We start from the raw sequence: 15,955 nt of genomic DNA on the forward strand, positions 1-15,955 counted from the left end.
CGAGGTACGAGATATTAGACCAGGAAGAATCGAGGTTAGTTACAAAGAGGTGTCATCAATTCTCAAAGGAACGAAAGTAGACAAGTCCCCTGGTCCGGATGGGATTTATCCGAAGATTCTCTGGGAAGCTAGGAAGGAGATAGCAGAGCCTTTGGCTTTGATATTTGAGTCGTCATTGTCTACAGGTTTTGTACCAGAGGACTGGAGGATTGCAAATGTTGTGCCCTTGTTCAAGAAGGCAGTAGAGATGATCCAGGTAATTATAGACCAGTGAGGCGTACTTCTGTTGTAGGAAAGATTTTGGAAAGGATTATTCTAGCAAGCAACAATTTGATTTCAGATAGTCAACATGGTTTCATCAAGGACAGGTCATGTCTCACAAGCCTCATTGAGTTTTTTGAGAAGGTGACCAAGCATGTAGATGAGGATAGGGCAGTTGATGTGGTATGCATGGACTTCAGTAAGGCCTTTGAAAAGGTCCCACATGGTAAGCTGTTGGAGAAAATGCAGAGGAATAGGATTGGGGGTGATTTAGGAGCTTGGATTAGAAACTGGCTCTCTGAAAGTAGGCAGCGAGTTGTGGTTGATGTAAAATATCCGGCCTGGAGTCCAGTTACTAGTGGTGTGCCACAAGGATCTGTTTTAGTGCCACTGTTGTTTGTCATTTTTATAAATGACTTAGACCCAGGCATAGGTAAATTTGCAGATGACACTGAAGTCGGTGGGTAGTGGATAGTTTGGAAGAATGTTACAGGTTGCAGGGGACTTGGATAAATTGCAGAATTAGGCTGAGAGATGGCAAATGGAGTTCAATGCAGATAAATGTGAGGTGATGCACTTTGGGAAGAATAACAAGAAGGCAGAGTACTGGGTCAATGGAAAGATTCTTGATAGTGTGGATGTGCAGAGGGATCTTGGAGTCCATGTACATAGATCTCTGAAAGTTGCCACCCAGGCAGATAGTGCTGTTAAGAAGACATACGGTGTGTTGGGTTTCATTGGTAGAGGGATTGGGTTACGGAGCAGCAATTTTATGCTGCAACTATACAAAACGCTGGTGCGGCCACACTTGGAATATTGTGTACAGTTCTGGTCGCCATATTTTGGGAAGGATGTGGAAGCACTGGAAAAGAGTCAAAGGAGATTTACCCAGGATGTTGCCTGCTCTGAGGGAAGGTCTGATGAGGAAAGGCTGAGAGACTTGGCTCTGTTCTCATTGGAAAGAAGAAGGCTAAGAGGGGATTTGATAGAGACATGCAAGATGATCAGAGGATAAGATAGGGTACACAGTGAAAGTCTTTTTCCTGGGATGACGACGTCAGTTTGTACAAGGGGGAATAACTACAAATTGATAGGTGATAGATTTAAGACAGATGACAGAGACAGGTTCTTTATTCAGAGAGTGTTAAGGGTATGGAATGCCCTACCTGCCAATGTAGTTAACTCCTCCACATTATGGAGATTTAAACAATCATTGGATAATGGATGACAATGGGATAGTGTAGGTGGACGAGCTGAGAATAGTTCACAGGTCAGTGCAACATCGAGGGCCGAAGGGCCTGTTCTGTGCTATATTGTTCTATGTTCTGTGTTTCATTTGTTATCCTCCAGCCTTCTGGCACTATTCCTGTCGACAATGGTGACATCAAGATCAAAGCCAAAGGCTTGGAAATCTCCTCTCTTACTTCCCAGAGAATCTGAAGATAAATCCCATCTGGTCCGGGCGACTTATCTATTTTCAAACATTCTACAATTGCAAACACCTTCTCCTTGTGAACCTCATTCACCTCGAGCCTTGTAGCCTGTATCTCAGTATTCCCCTCAACAACATTGTCTTTTTCTAGTGTAAATACTGACAGATATTCATTTCATGCTTCCCTATCCACCTCGGACTCCATGCACAACTTCCCACTACTATCCTTGATTGGTCCTAATCTTACTCTAGTCATTCTTTTATTCCTGATATATCAGGATGGTGTGTGTTATGGGATGTTACTGCATTGGAATAGTGCCCGAATGAAGTTGCTGTATCTGGTCAGTTATGTTTTCCAATAGTTACGTTATTCTAAATTCTGTTTTGTTTTGTTTAACTCTCGTGTTTAAATAAACTCTGTTTTGCTGAAAGTTGAGTGGCCTGACCAGCTGCATTACACCTGGAATAGAGATATAGAATCATAGAGATGTACAACATGGAAACAGACCCTTCAGTCCAACCCATCCATGCTGACCAGATATCCCCACCCAATCTAGCCCCACCTGCCAGCACCCGGCCTATATCCATCCAAACCCTTCCTATTCATATACCCATCCAGATGCCTTTTAAATGTTGCAATTGTACCAGCCTCCACCACTTCCTCTGGCAGCTCATTCCATACACATACCACCCTCTGTGTGAAAAAGTTGCCCTTTTGGTCTCTTTTATATCTTTCCCCTCTCACCCTAAACCTATGCCCTCTCATTCTGGACTCCCAAACCCAGGGAAAAGACTTTGTCTGTTTATCCTATCCATGCCCCTCATGATTTTGTATACCTCTATAAGGTGACCCCTCAGCCTCTGACACTCCAGGGAAAACAACCCCAACCTGTTCAGTCTCTCCCTGTAGCTCAGATCCTCGAACCCTGGCAACATCGTTGTAAATCTTTTCTGAACCCTTTCAAGTTTCACAATATCTTCCCAATAGGAAGGAGACCAGAATTGCACGCAATATTCCAACAGTGGCCTAACCAATGTCCTCTACAGCCACAACATGACCTGCCAACTCCTGTACTCAATACTCTGACCAACAAAGGAAAGCATATAAAACGCCTTCTTCACTATCCTATCTACCTGCGACACCACTTTCAAGGAGCGACGAACCGGCACTCCAAGGTCTCTTTGTTCAGCAACACTCCCGAAGTATATGAGAATATCGATTTCACATCTGTCTTTAAAAGAGTAAAATGCTAGGGTCTAAGCTACTGCCTTCAAATATTTTTGAGGGTGGGCTGGCCTGGTCCATAACAATGTGTTTCTGTGTGTTTGTCTGTGTCTGCGTCAAGGCCTGTTGCACCTCAGTCTGTGTCTGTTTCTGTCTTTGTATGTGTATGAATCTATGTCGGTCTGCATGTTTGTGTGTATAAATGTGCCTGTGTGTGTCTGTATGTGATTCTCTCTCTTGAACTGTGTGCGTTATCTCAGTCGAACTATCTCTGCGTGTTTGTAGTTATAAGTGTGTGAGGTAATGTATATGGATGTGTGTATTAGTGTATGTCTCCGTATCTGTGTGTCTGTGTGTGTATGTGTGTCTATGTCGGCCGAACTGTGTTATGTATCTGTGTGCACATTCAATGATCCTTTTGATGTTTATCTCCAAATGTGTGTTTGTATGTGTTTGTGCAGCCTGTGTCTCTGGCTGCAATGGGCCTGGAGGAAAGTTTGAATGAATGAATGAATTAAAAAGTGATGAATTAAAGGCTGAGTCTCTCTTGCTCCCTTCCTGTGTTTAATGTAATACAATGCCACCCTCTGGTGGCCTCGACATGCCACTACAAAGGTGGCCAATATTTTTCTTCGGACAGAGCATCACAGCTTGTGAATCTCTCAGGTTGCTGGTGTCTCGTTCTTCAAACAATGTCTTTGGCGACACAGAGCAGTTTTGTCCGACTGATGTTGCATCATTGATGTGAGCAAAAGGAGACAACAATGGGTGGAGAGGAGAGAGAGGGAGACATTGTGAGAGTGAGAGCTGTAAATGGAGGGAGAGGAATCAAGGGAGAGAGATGAATCCTGCTGATGCCAGGTCAGAGAGAGTGATCCTGAGGTGAAGGTAAAGGACAAAGTGACTGAACCCCAACTCCTGAGCTCGGCCCCGGTTCCCTTCCCTTCCCTTCCCTAAGGACCAGGACTTGGGGTCGGGTCTGTCTCTCTCCAGTTCAGCTTCTTCAACACAAAGATAAACAATAAAGCAGTTTGTTCCACTGCTTGGCACTTCTTAATGAACATTTTCATTATTTACAAATTGAAGTTACAGATACAGTCAGTGAAATGGTGCCTTTTCTCACTGGCTCCCAAGTTGTGAGAAACATTGAAATGTGTCCCTGTAACACCCTGTGGGATAAGATTGGATAAACCAGCACTACCCTCAGTCTGTTACCATAGCAACATGCTGCCTCATTGCTGAAACATTGAACTGAAATGAGAAAATCCTGGATGGATTGATTAATAAGCGAATTTGATTGTTTGATGAATTTGGGTAAAGGGATATTTCAGCACATTCTTCAGCTGCTGTCTGAATTTAGTCTGGGTCGCAGCGTAAATCGCGGTGTTAGTGCAGCAACTGAGGAGCTGCAGCATGAAGCCCAATTCCTGCACATAGGCATGTAGATACACAGAGTCATATGCCAGACTATACATTCGGTTCCATATCGAATACAGCATTAATATTGACCATAACAGGATGAAATTGGCCGAGATCACAAACAATAAAACAATAGATTTTTTTCAGTTTTGTATTTCTTTATCATGGTGAGTGTCCTCATTGGTGTGAGTCCGGAGTCTCCTGCGGGCTCTGCTGGTCACCAAAATGTGTCTGATGGTGAAAACATTGAGCAGCAGAATCAGGAGAAATGGGAGAGTTGGTGTTAGAATGTGGTGGAGGAACTCAATTGTGACCCAGACACGAGAAGATAGAACACCGTTCATTGTGTAACAAAACCAGGGGGAGTTCGCCAACCGATAAAGACCCGTGAGCATGAAATACCAGAAAATGTTCTTTAAGCAGCTCAGCACAGTCACTATTCCCAGAACTACAGCCGCCGTTTTCTCACTGCAATATTTATTTTTCAACTTCTGGCAACAAATGGCCACAAACCGATCAAAGGTGAAAGTGACGGTGAACCAGACAGAACAGTCAGTGGCTGCATAAAGCAGGACGGCGTGGATATTACACACGGGGATGTCCCACAGGAAATAAAACTGTTCCCGATAAACGTTGGGAATGTGTCTCAATATCAGGTCGAGGATAAAGACCAGTAGATCCGTCACTGCCATTGCCCCCAGGTAACGCCTGACACATGGAGACAATCCACAATCTTTATAAAGCAGGACGAAGATCGTCATGACGTTAACTGTGAGGAAGGAAAACCAACAAGTTATACATCAGCCTGAAGGACATTTTACAATTGATTGAGATCATGAGTGAGATTTTCAAAATGAAATGTTCAGAGATTTATTGATGTAGTTGTAGCTGGAATAACACATGGCAAATTCCGAATTACTGACAGATAGGTGATGTAATACAGAAGAAACCTTCCCTCCCTAAAGACACAGACACACATCCACAAGAACAGATGGTTTCTAGAACATTCCTAGAACACTGGGCGGCACGGTGTCACAGTGGTTAGCACTGCTGCCTCCCAGCGCCAGAGACTCGGGTTCAGTTCCCGCCTCAGGCGACTGTCTGTGTGGAGTTTGCACATTCTCCCTGTGTCTGCGTGGGCTTCCTCCGGGTGCTCCGGTTTCCTCCCACAGTCCAAAGATGTGCAGGTCAGGTGAATTGGCCATGCTAAATTGCCCGTAGATTTAGATATAGGGGTAAATGTAGGGGTATGGGTGGGTTGTGCTTCGGCGGGTCGGTGTCGACTTGTTGGGCCAAAGGGCCTGTTTCCACACTGTAATGTAATCTAATCTAATTCCCAAACACGTGATTACTCGAGAGCAGACAGGTCATTGCTTTACAGCTCCTAATATGGAGGATAAACATTGTTGTCCTGAAGGATTCTCTCCCAGTTCCTCAAAGACAAATGGACGCTGGTGGTGGACTACTTTTTAAAATGTCCTTCCTTTTAAAACACGAAGACTCATAACCTCACATTGGTCAAATGTTGTCAAAACAATTAAATTCAAATTCAATTGGTTTTTCGTATCCTGGGCATAACTTCAATGAATTGGTTAAATTCAAATCCAGTTTCATTAACACAAAAACACAACTCGAAGCCTTTGGTTACATTTTCTCAATTTTCAACACTCTCTGCACCTGTCAACGAGTCAAAGGCACATGGGCTATGAAACTCTCTTAGCTCAGAAATGCACCCTCCTTCTTGTCGTGACCAAACATTCTTTCAAATTCGTAACATCAATCCTTGCAGTATATTCCCCTCTTACTCCTGGGCCCTAACCTTCTTCACTTACCTGTGTGCAAACATCTCAAATTCTTCTGAAAATTGAAATATTCCAGTTCCACTGTTATCCTTTGTCAATGTCAGAAACAACATTCTCCACAAACCCCAGCAGATTTATCAAAGATAGTTTCCCTTTTGTGAATCTGGGTTGACTCTGCGAAGTAAAACCATTATTCTCCAATTATCCAGTTATCACATACCTTACAAACATGCTGATACTCTCCTCACAACTGATGTCAAGTTATCCACGATTTTGTTTTCTGTTTTCCCTCTGCACCGTGTTTTAAATATTTGCAGCCACACTGTGCAGGATCTTTCCCAGAATCGGAAGAGCTTGGAAGAACTTTGACTTCCCTCAAGACTCAGGGAAGTGCCTCATAGAATCAAGGAATTTACAGGATGAAAAGAGGCCATTGACCCATCATGTCCATACCGGCTCCCAAAAGAGCTGTCCAGCATGCTCCGTCTGCAGCCCCATCTCCGCAGCCCTCGAAATTCATTACTCATTTGGTGCAGCAATTACCACACTTCAATGCAATGTGTTTTTCAAGTAATTCCTTTTTAATAATTTTAATTTCCTGCACTTACTTGTCTTCACTGGTCACTCTGTTCCCTAATATTTCTGGAAGATTTTCTGTTCCTTTCACGGTGGAGACAGAACCAACATATTCACCTCATGGGACAGAGATAGCCTGAATATCTCAGAAATGGCATTATGGCACCTGAGGGATATGACACCTATTCTTTTAGAATTAGAATCCCTACATTGTGGAAACAGGCCCTTCGGCCCAACAAGTCCACATCGACCCTCCAAAGAGTAACCCACCCAGAACTATTCAGCTATTGTATATTTACCCCTCACTAATAACCAATCCAATGGGCAATTTAGTCCAATTCACCTCTGTTGCACATTTTTGGATTGAAACTTCCAGAATCAAACCAGTTCACTTCATGGTCCATATCAGCACAGTCCTCTCCCTGGTGTGACAGGTTCTGCTGAAGCAAGCGACACAGCTCTGTGACCTCCTCATTGTCTAATCAAACTGGCGTCACACATTGCAACTGGAATAGGTACAACATTGGAAAATATTCCTGGAAATTCCAGAGAGGAGATTGCAGTGCCCTGCTCCCCACTGTTTACAGAGCTTCCCTTCTGTGCAGTCTCTGCTCCATTTGTTAGCCGTGTTGAAGACCCCGATACACAGTGAATGCCCTGCCCACACCTTGTACAGAGTGGGTTCACCAGACCCTCAGCTCTCCCTGAATGAATGCAGCAGCTGATACACAAACCTGAGGAAACCATTTACAGAACCTTCACTGATGTTCCAGTGACAGGAGCAGGTCAAATCCACATATACATGGTACACCCACTCTGTGTTGAAAATGCCTTCGTTCTCAGATTCTTGTCAGTTGTTGATGAACTGTTACATCTCTGCACAGTCCCACTGACCCGAAATATTAGCAGTTCCACTCTCCATAGAAGTTGACAATCGCACCATTTTCTGTACCTCAGTCACGATGACAGCAACACCACTATAGCATGGGGAGGTGATTAGAGAAGACGGGGAGGCGATGGTCCAGCCTGTGGTCTATTAATCCAGGGATCCAGGTAACAACCGAGACCCTGGATTTGATCCCGCCATGGCAGATGGTGGAATTTTAATTCAATCAAACATCTGGAATTATGACTCAAATGAAACTATGAAACCATCGTTTGTTGTCAGGAAAACCCACCTGGCTCCCTAATGTCCTTCAGGGAAGGAAATTTACCACCTTCCTGGTCTGGCCTACATGTGACTCCAGACTCTCAGCAACAGGGTTGACTCTCAGCTGCCCTTTGAAATGGCCAAGTCAGCCACTCTCAGCTGGATCAATCACTACAAAGTCTCAGAGAAATGAAACTGAATGGGCCGAGGCACCTGCAGTTGGTCAAGAAGGCAGCTCAGCAGCATCTTCTCAAGGGCAATTGGCAGGGGAAATAAATACTGGCTCAGTCAGTGATACCCATGTCCCATTAGTGAATATAAGGAGATGAGCACACTCTGGGAAGAGAGGCAGAGGGGACATAACTCAGTTTAAACAGCCACTTGGAATGATTTTCAAGAGTATGGGAAAAGGCAAAAAATAAATGAGATTCATGGTGCATTTTATTTCCATCCCAGCCGATCAACAGTCCCTTTGTTTGCTTCTGTTTCTCTATCTCTCCCTCTCTCTTTCTCCTTCTGTTCAACTGACTCCTTCTCCTCTTCATAACAAACAATTCTGTCACTAAAATAATCACAATATTTCCCAGCTGCTTTAGTTCTCATGTGTGGTCAGTGGACTCGAAATGTGAACTCTGTCTTTCTTTCGACACAGGCGGGCAAACATGTTTATTTTCCCCAACACTTTTTTTTGTTTCAAAACGGCAGCATATTCCTTTGTTTGATTTAACCCTTAATGTTTTTAATTCCATGGGAATGTCCTGATCACTGGTAAGGACAGCGTTTGATGACCAACACTGATTGACCTTGACCTGAGAGGCCATTCCACAAGGCAGAATAGAGCCAAGCACATTACACAGCAGCACAGAAGCAGACCCTTCAGTCCAACCAGTCCATGCTGAACATAATCCCAAACTAAACTTTTCCTACCTCCCTGCTCCTTGTTCAAAACCCTCCAAATCTTCCCTACTCATGTACTTATCCAAATCTCTTTGGAATGTTGTAATTGTACCCACATCCACCACTTCCTCAGGAAATTCATCCCACATGTGAACCACCTCCTGTGTAAAAGCTTTGCCCCTCATGTCTTTAACATCTCTCTCCTCTCACCAGAAAAAGGTGCCCTCAGTCTTGAAATCCCCCATCATAGAGAAAAGACAACGATCTATACCTCTCATCATTTTATAAACTCCTATCAGGTTTCCTCTCCACCTCCTGCACTCCTGTGAAAAAGGTCCCAGTCTATCTTCTACTATTTGGCCTCAGATTACAAGTTTAATGACATGTTTTGGATCTGAAGTCACACTTAACCCAAACCAGATAAGCATGTTAGATTTCTTTCCCAAACAACATCAGTGAAACAGCTCGGATTTCAGACAAAATCGTGGGGGTCTTATGGTTGTTATTAGTGAAGCTCACTTTTTCTCCAATTCTTGTCATTTGAACTTACGGTCTGTTTTCAGTTGTGATAGAATATGAAACAGTGTCTTTCGCACATTAGCTTGTGTCTCTGAATTATCCTTCCAGTGACATTAATTCATGACATGGTGTTTCTGTCATGGAATTACTTTCGAGCCAAGAACAAGTTTGCAATTGAAATATTCACAACTGAACGTGTGACCAGGCTGAGATAATTGTTTATTCATCAACAGTACTGAAATGTAGGTGGAATCTGGTGGTATTATGGAGCCGGCAATGGACAGGTTTGATGATGGACACAATACCAAGACACAAATCGGTTCAGGGCAAAAAGGGGCCTCGACATTGTGAGCAGTCTCAGTATCAGATGCTTGTGAGGCAGGGGTCTGAAATTTGTGGATAATGAATGGAGTGTTTAATTGAAACTGAAGTTAATAGTTTCTGTCCTTGTCAAATATAGACAACAGAAATAGCAATGGAGTTCAACATGATTTAGGGAAACAAATGAATGGAGATAGATATAAAGAGACTTACCAGGAACACTAACAATAGCGAGGATGGGATAGTAACCTGCCTGAATAATCAGCAGTACACCTTCTATACGAAAAGATAATAAAGACCAGGAAATATAGTTAAGCCCCGAGGATAAACTCCTGTCCATTGTTGGAACATTCCAGTCCATTGTTCTCAGATTTTGGTCTCTCCTTTCCCTGTCTCTGCAGCTGCCGTTAGTGGTGGATGTGATGCAGTTGCTGAAACAAGGGGATGATGCATTGAAAGAAGCCCTTACTAATAGGAGAGGGAAAGCCTCCAGTTACACAATTAGAATCCATGGAGATCGATGTTAATCACAGTCACTGAACAAACATTTCTAGTTAACCCCTTTTCAATACAACACTTTCAGTACACATTGATAATGGGACTGGATGTAGATATCACTGGCTATTGTTCTTATCTCCCATTGCCAATTGTTCTAGTGAAGTCAGTGGGGAGGGAGAATGATGGATGTTTCTTTTTCGTAGGCTGGATGATCCTGTTGTGTTTTCCCTGCACAATGCTGCATCCAACAGCCCTCCTCAAAAAAAGCAGTCAAGAGGTTGTTACTGTGCTGATCACTCGATCAACCGCCAACCACCAGATTGTCAGCATAATTACTCTGACCATTTGCAGGAAGTATGGATTTGCCTGAATGTTCCTTTCACTGATCTAATAAGGCAACTTTGTAACTTCACCACAAAGTGCTCTTCAGCATTTTTTTTTAAATAGCAAATATCTTATTGCAGTTTATTTGGTTTAAATCAGCAATATTTACATTCTTTGACTTTAGACCAAAATGTGATATGTACAACAGTTTATTAAAACATTGCTTATTAAGGGATCAGGGACAGAATGAATTTGACATTGCCTCGGAGATACAGGGGATTGGAGGCTTTGGCTGTGGAGATTGGAGAGGAGTACAATGATATCCTCCAGTCACCAGTATTCAAACATCACGCTTTCAAACAGGTGGAATGAAATATAATGCAGAGCAAGGAGACAGATTACATTTGGGAGATGGAATGTCAATCGATAATCTGAAAAGAACAGGAGAATTATAAATGTGATTCAGGCAATAGATTTTACAGACACACTTTTTCATCGCAGGGTAACAGGTTGAAAAGATTGTTCATATCTGCACAGGATATTCAGTAGTAAAACAGGCAGAGACAACAAAATGTGCAGGGGTACAGGGAGATTACATGATAATAACAGGAGATATATAACTCAGTCTGGGTCAGTGCAGAGATGGTGGGCTTTGCTGTAATTAGTCTCTGATATGTATTAAAATCTTTTGGAGTCTGAGGAGACAAACTTGTTCAATGAAGGCCACAGAGTGTGGCATCATCAATAATCTATTCCTGTTGTTTCGTGAAATGCAGTTTCCGCAAAATGCCTTTTCAAATAAAACCGATTTCCTCAGATTTGCATATTTGGATGGATATGAGCAAAAAGAGATTTTTTGGAACATGAAGGAAAAACAGACTCCAGTGTAACACAAGTGTCACTGGCACAACAGCTCAAGTAGTGGACTATATTGGGCAAATATAACCAAGTTCAACCTCGAGACCCGTCCTAAAAAGCGACTGAAACCTGAAATACAAACAGAAACCGGTAGAGACATGCAGCAGATGAGGTTACATCTGAATAGAGAAACAGAGTAAACATACTGACTCTGACATAAAGCTGTTGTGAGTAAGTTTTATTGGCCTCAAAATGTTAATTCTGTTTCTGTCTTTTCACCTGCTGAGTTTCTCTCCAGCAGTTTAATTTTTGTTTCTTCTTTCTGAACTGTGACAAATTGTCTGATGTGAACAGGAACAGCAAAGCTGCCGTGTCAGAGGACTCACAAGTATTTGGTGATGGACAGCAAATGAGAAATTACTCAGTTTCCATATTAAATGTCCCGATATCAATGATGTGTTGCATTTTTATAACTTGCGATGTAAATGTTGATCTCAATGGCATTGACATCACACGATCAATCCTCTGACTGTTTGAAAACAAAGGGAATTGTTACCTCAATGTCATGTGGTGCTCCTGATGTTACTGGTGTCACACTCATACAGCAAGGTCTTCCCTTTCTGAGACTTCAGAACAAACTGTGAAAACATAAAACCGATTTTAACACATCGGTTCATGGGTATTGGAAGGCACTAGCAAGCGCAGAGCTTAAAAATGTGTTGCCAGAAAATCACAGCAGGTCAGGCAGCATCAAAGAAGAAGGGCTTATGCCCAAAACGTCGATTCTCCTTCTCCTTTGATGCTGCCTGACCTGCTGCGCTTTTCCAGCAACACATTTTTAAGCTCTGAACGCCAGCATCTGCAGTCCTCACTTTCTACTCGTAAAGACAGAGTTTATTTGTTATTCCCAACAGCTCTGCAGAAGGTAACAGGGAGCTGCCGTCTAGAACCTCTTCTATCCAAGTGGTGCAGTCGTACACACAGAGCTGTTTGGAAGGGGATTCCAAGATTTTTAATAAACGATAGTGAAGGAGCAGTAAATTAGTCCCTAGTCAGGATGTTAAGTGACTTGGAAGACAACTGACAGAGTTTGGATTTCCCATTTACAGTTGAGGGCATTGCCAGTGCAGAATTTTCTCCAATTCCCATTGATCACAGTCTTCCTCAAGGTCCTTGATGTCATACTCAGTCAACTCAGAGGAGGAGGAGGCATGATGGACACTTGACAGTGCTCAAGGATGCCCTCATAAGAACAGGGTACAATGCTCAACTCATCGACTGCCAGTTCTGTTGTGCCATAGTGAGAAAGTGTAGTGACCTCCTCAGGAGACAGCCACAGGCTGCGACAGACAGTGTACACTTCATTGTCCAGTCCTTCCCGAGAGCCAAATGACTACAACACGTTCTTTGCAGCCAGCAACACATTATCGACGAGGATGAGCACCTCGTCAACACCTTTCCTGTGCCTCCACTTCGAAAATAAACCTCCCTCATCAAACATTCCAGAACAGGTATGCACATGTTTAATTACAATGTACATCTCTCTCTACACTAGGCCCTTTCAAATCCCCAGGCTGTGTTCAACATGGAATTAGATATTCATTAAATCACACCACATACTGTCTCCTGATTCCTGTTGAAGGGCTTATGCCCAAAACATTGATTCTCCTGTCCCTTGGATGCTGCCTGACCTGCTGTGTTTTTCCAGCAGCACACTCTCGACTCTGATCTCCAGTATCTGCAGTCCTCACTTTCTCCACATACTGTCTCCATCAGACACCTTGGAATAGGTTTGGCACAGGGTAGATAGAAATTAAATCTGACTCTACTCTTTTAAAATGAAAGTACAGCTGCCTCATCATTGTCATTAAACAGTCCAACGACAGAGACAACAACGGCTTCGACTCAATGTGGGGTTCCCTCTACTGCTTTGAACCGAAAGTAAAATTAAAATAAAAGTCTCTCCTTATTGGGTCCATCGGAAATATCCCCACGACAGGGACATACAGTCATGGAGTCAGAGAGTCCTACAGGCTCTTTGCCCAAACTGGTCCATGCCGATCAAAATGTCAACCTCTGCTAACACCATTTCCCTGCGCTTAACCCATATCCTTCTTAACCTTTTCAATCCATATATTTGTCCAAATGCCTTTTTAATGATGTTAATGTACCTGCCTCAACAATCACCGCCAGCAGCTTATTCCATATTCGTACCACCCTTTGTGTAAAATTGTTGCCCCTCAGGTCCCCTTTTATTCTTTCCCCTCTCATCTGAAACTGGTGTCCTTGTGTCATTGAATCCCCACCCCTGGAAAAACACTGAGTGTATTCACTCTATCCATGCCTCTCATTCACTTATATGCTTCTATAAATTCCCCGCTCCGTCTCCTGTGCTGTAAAGGAAACTATCCTAGCTTGTCCTACCCCTCTCCCTATAACTCAGACTGTTGAGTCCTGGCTATATCCTTGTAACTTCTTCTACACTCTTTCTTGTTAAATCATATCTTCCTGTAGGAAGGTGACCAAAACTGAATACAATACTCCAAGTGCGACCTCACCAACATCCTGTACAACTGCAACATAACTTCCTAACTTCTGTTCTCAGTGCCCTGACTGATGAAGGCCAGTGAGCCAAATGCCTTCTTCACTGCCCTGTCCACTGTGACTCCACTTTCAGAGAACTGAACACCTCATCTCCAAAGTCTGTCTATTCCACTGCAATCCATTCACCATGAAACTCATAACTTGATTTGACTTTCCAAAATGCAAGACTTCACACTTATCTGTATTAAACTCTATTTGCCATTTCTCAGCCCACTTCCCCAGCTGATCAAGGTCCTGCTGCAATTTCTGATAACCTTTCCCACTGTCCAGAATGCCATCTATTTTAGTGTCATCTGAAAACTTACGAACCATGTCTCGTACATTCTCATTCAAATCATTGATACAGATAACAAAGAGCAATGGGTCCAGCACCGACCCTTCAGGCTGTCCATGAGTCACAGGCCTCCTAGCCCTCCAGGCATTGTTCCACTATTACCCTCTGCTTCCTCCCATCAATCCATGATAGTGTTAGATACAGTATAGAGCTCCTGCCACTCTTTTAAGCAGAAGGTTATCTCCCTCTGCGATGTCTTCATCAAACACTTTTATGACAGCTGCAGCTTTTTGTTCAATACAGAATAAAGGTTTGCTGCATTGTCCCAGGATAGGTACAGCACAGTATTATTTACCAAATAAAGGTCACTTTGATTTTAAAAAAGGAGAGAACTGCACGTGCTAAAAATTGGGAATTGCTGGAAAATCTCAGCAGGTCTGGCAGCATCTGAGGAGGGAAAACAGAGTTAATGTTTCGATTTCGGTGACGCTTTGACAGAATCCTTTGTCAACTCCGCTTTCTCTCCACAGATACTGAAAGATCACTCTGGGCTGTTCCCATCAAACACTCCAGGATAGACACCACACAAGGTTATGAATAGAGTAAAGATTATCCTACACTGGCCTTTGTCAAACATACAGACCATGTTCAGTGTGCGGTTCAATAATGAATATACCTCTGCCCATGCTGTTTCCATCAAATTCTCCCAGGACAGGAACAGTACGTGTTAGACATGAAGTAAACATTCTCCGACACTAGTCCTTATCATTTACCCAGGCCATATTCAGCATGGTAGATTTTTATTAAATCAAGCCCAGAACTGTCCTCATCAAACAATCTCTGGAAAGCTATAGTTGAGTGTTCGGTATAAATTCTGCACTCCTACATCAAACACTGAAGGACAGTACAGCGTGGGATTAGATACAGAGTAAAGGTCATTCTGCACAGACCCATAAAACACTTCTGAACAGGTGAAACATGGATTTAGACAGAGAATGGAGCAAACCCAACCCTCACTCTTTTCAAATAAGCAGGCTGTGTTCAACCTCTTCTTTTTTAACCTGAAAGTAAAATTGCTTTCCCACTTTTAAATTGTCAACACTGTCCCCCATCAAACCCTCCCAGGACAGATCCAGCATAGGGTCGATATAAAGTAAAGCTTCCTACACATTATCACCATCAACTATGCCCAGGACAGATACCATAAGGTTGGGGTCAAGAGTGTGGTGCTGGAAAAGCACAGCAGGTCAAGCAGCATCTGAGAAGCAGGAGAGTCAATGTTTCGGTCATAACGCCCGAAATTCTTATGCACAAAACATTGATTCTCCTGGTTCCTGATGAAGGCATTATGCCCAAAACGTCGATTCTCCTGCTCCTCAGATGCTGCCTGAGCTGCTGTGCTTTTCCAACACCACACTCTCGACTCTGATCTCCAGCATCTGTAGTCTTCATTTTCTCCACAATAAGGGTTGGGTACAGTTTAAGTCTCTATCTGCACTGTCACCCATCAAGCAGTCAGAGGACTCACCTGCACCCTGCTCACATCAACCACTCAGGAGAGTCTGATACAATGTTAGATGTGGAATAATATCTCCCATAACACTGTCCTGATCAAACAATCTCAGGACAGTTTCAACACGGAGTTAGATAGAAATTAAAGCTTTATCTCTGCTGTCCCTATCAAATATTCAGAGGACAGGAACAGCACAGAGATACAAGCTCGAATCTAATCGAGGGGATGTGGCCTTTCAATAGAATTACAGGTAGAACATAGAAAATAACAGCGAATACTGGC

The 15,955-nt window shown here is 43.1% G+C and overlaps 1 long non-coding RNA gene across 1 annotated transcript in view; it reads left to right on the forward strand.

Moving 5' to 3' along the window:
* The window catches only part of LOC148142754 (uncharacterized), a 112,663-nt gene extending 102,256 nt beyond the window's left edge, over window positions 1-10,407 (forward strand). The window contains exon 3 of the long non-coding RNA XR_015751886.1: window positions 10,304-10,407. This is a non-coding gene — a long non-coding RNA (uncharacterized LOC148142754). The remainder of the gene's footprint in view (window positions 1-10,303) is intronic.
* The last annotated feature ends 5,548 nt before the right edge of the window (window positions 10,408-15,955 follow it).

This window comes from Chiloscyllium plagiosum, unplaced genomic scaffold, assembly GCF_037043375.1.
Source record: "Chiloscyllium plagiosum isolate Xiang-an unplaced genomic scaffold, Cpla_swu_hap1 HiC_scaffold_28, whole genome shotgun sequence".
Lineage (NCBI taxonomy): Eukaryota > Metazoa > Chordata > Chondrichthyes > Orectolobiformes > Hemiscylliidae > Chiloscyllium > Chiloscyllium plagiosum.